Consider the following 3,022-nt stretch of genomic DNA (forward strand, 5'->3'; position numbering starts at 1 on the left):
CAGCTACAATGACAGACAACAAATATTACATTTATAGTATTACAACTAAAACYGTTTTTGACGCCGCCACCGCAGTTTGTCCTTCATGAGCCTTCGTAGACAAGATGGCGGCTGCCTGTAGTGGCGACCCGCGATCGTGGAGATATAAACAGCTTTTTATAAAGTAAAAATAACAAAACAAGGTCTTTGTCTGCAATGATTAGACATGTTTGTATTATTGTAATTAGTGATTATCTCAATTTCGGCTAAAATACTTGACAAAATCCTACACACTGTGCCTTTAAAAAATCATCTAAAATTAAAATATTCCTTTCAAAGCTCATATCCTTTATTCAAACAGGATCAGTGGTTCTGGGATGATGTGCTTATAATTTATACAGTTATGCATTATAAATTCAACTTTAACAGTTGGAAACAGTACATTTGTATACTTGTTTTAGGTTGTACTGATTTCAACTTCCTCACAAACGTCTTCCATCTGCCCTAAATAAAAACATTTTTCTCAACTGCTTCCTACCAGTTTCCTTCTCATTTGTCTCAGTCTACAAACCACATGCATACAAAGATGTAAGAACAAATTGTTATGAAAAAAAAATCAAAACCTTATTCATCATGTACATTCTTATTCTAAGAGTTTGCTAGGGAACAGAAGGCATATGTTAAAAACTCTGATTCCCTTTGTGGTGAGTCGGTGGTGGTCAGGCTCCTGTGTCCATAGAGCTGAACCACTGGAGCGATGGAAAAAGACACAATAATCACCTTACAGTGTTCCTGGTGTTCCTGCGAAAGAATCTGCTCACTACAGGGAAGTTCCTAATCCTTTATCACATCTCTGTCTTTCTTCCTCTTCTTTTTTTTCTCTCCCTTCAGAATCTGCAAAGCAATAACTTGAGGGTAACAACGTGTACGTTTGAACTCAGTTTGACTTGAAACCAGTTCAGCTTGTAGCTTCCTGTACAAGAAATCTTGTTTTAACGGCGATGATTGTTTACAAGTTTTAACAATCTCGCATCAGATCGTCGTGGGAAAATTTGCGTACAAAATGTGATCTTATCTTGAACTATATCAAATCAGTACAGATTGAAAACGTTTACTCCGTTAATTTTTCTCCTTCACTGATCTACAATTCTGGAATGCACGTACATRCTGAATAAAGCACTTTTGTCTGCTTGTTTTACTTAAAAAATGCTGTTTTCTSAACTGATCRTATTGTTTTGCAGATGCCACCATGATGAATATTAATCTTTAATATGCTGATGGTGCTGATGAGACTGTGCATCTGTCCACTATTGAGTGTAGTCACTTGAAAATTTGGACGTCTGAACTGTTTAAGAAGGCAACAGAATGCTAATATCCATCCATCCATCCATCCATCCATCCATCCATCCATCCATCCATCCATCCATCCATCCATCCATCCATCATTAATGGTCTACAGTTTTGTTAAGGTGATCTTTTCAAAGTGATTCCACATATGGAAGACCCCAGAGGGAAAAAAGGATAAATTAAATCAGTCAACACCTCCTTTAATCAGATGCTAGTGCTGATAGGGAGGGAGGTCCAATAATTGCGTTTGTTTCATGTGTGTACCTGTTGTGTCAAGCCCATCGGCCCTTCATCCTCGGCCTGTCTGTTCCGCGAGCCGAGGAAGGGAGTGGGCAACAATACTGCCAGCTGCGGCCTCAAGCTGTGAGCAAAAGCCATTCATTTAAAAGGAGTTTTTGTTCGGCTTAAGAAGTGAAGTGGGAAGTTATTTCTTTGAAGAAGCCCCCTTCTGAAGATTTGCTGATCAAAAAGCACAAGTTCTGTAATTTGCTGAAACTCCTGGTGTATTTCYCTGAAAGGTTCAGTGCAGAAGACGGAGGGAAGTGGGTCAGTGTGCAGAAGGATGCAGAACCACAGCAGATTTTCATATGAACATTTTCTCAAATATAAATGTCAAAAAACCAAAAAACAACACAAAAGTGTTAACTATTCAATCTTTTTGTGATTAAAATTTGTTTTTAAATTGTAAAATATATATTTTCCTTGCAGTATGCTTGTACAGTTGTTTCTCATACACGGGGTTTTAGGGTAAAACTGGTCATTTTAAAATAAACTTGAACAAATAGGAGAACAGATTTGCACAAAAAAATCTGATTTTTTTATCAGAACATGAAATGTGAGATTAACAACAGCAATAAAGAATAAGTACAAGTTATTTAAAAATAATCAGAAATATATGTAAGGAAGCTATTATACATAAAAATGGGAAGTAAAAGTGGTAAAAAGTGAAAAATATATTGACAATATGCAGTCACTTTGAAGATGGCTGACATCAGTGATGTCCTGTTTTATGTATTTTTTTCTTCTTTTGCATCAGTACTGATGTTCAACAACAATCAAACATTTTTTTTTCTTCAGAGCAGAAAGTTGAAAATATATGGAGGACCTACACTAACATAATAAAAAATAATAAATGGTCAAATAAATAAATAAATAATRCCTAAAATACACCAATTAATAAAAAAGGAGAGCTTTACCTCATGTTTTATATTTTAATTGTTTATCCAAAAAGGATATCGAACAATACAGATTTTTAAAATTTATTTATCAACTTGTCTTCTGAAGATGTGAGGATCAGTGGATCTGTGTTCGACTGCTCCACCTTGGCTGCATTGTTGAGCCCAGATCCACAGAGAAACTTGCTGTTTCAGCAACATTTAATTTAAAAACTGTACTTTGGAGATTAAACAAACATTCATAATTAATTTCAAAAAATCATAAGAAGAGCATNCAATACAGATTTTTAAAATTTATTTATCAACTTGTCTTCTGAAGATGTGAGGATCAGTGGATCTGTGTTCGACTGCTCCACCTTGGCTGCGTTGTCGAGCCCAGATCCACTGAGAAACTTGCTGTTTCAGCAACATTTAATTTAAAAACTGTACTTTGGAGATTAAACAAACGTTCATAATTAATTTCAAAAAATCATAAGAAGAGCATGGAAATTTCTTTTTGTATAAAAATAATAATAAAACCA

This window comes from Austrofundulus limnaeus, unplaced genomic scaffold (assembly GCF_001266775.1).
Source record: "Austrofundulus limnaeus strain Quisiro unplaced genomic scaffold, Austrofundulus_limnaeus-1.0 Scaffold21, whole genome shotgun sequence".
Lineage (NCBI taxonomy): Eukaryota > Metazoa > Chordata > Actinopteri > Cyprinodontiformes > Rivulidae > Austrofundulus > Austrofundulus limnaeus.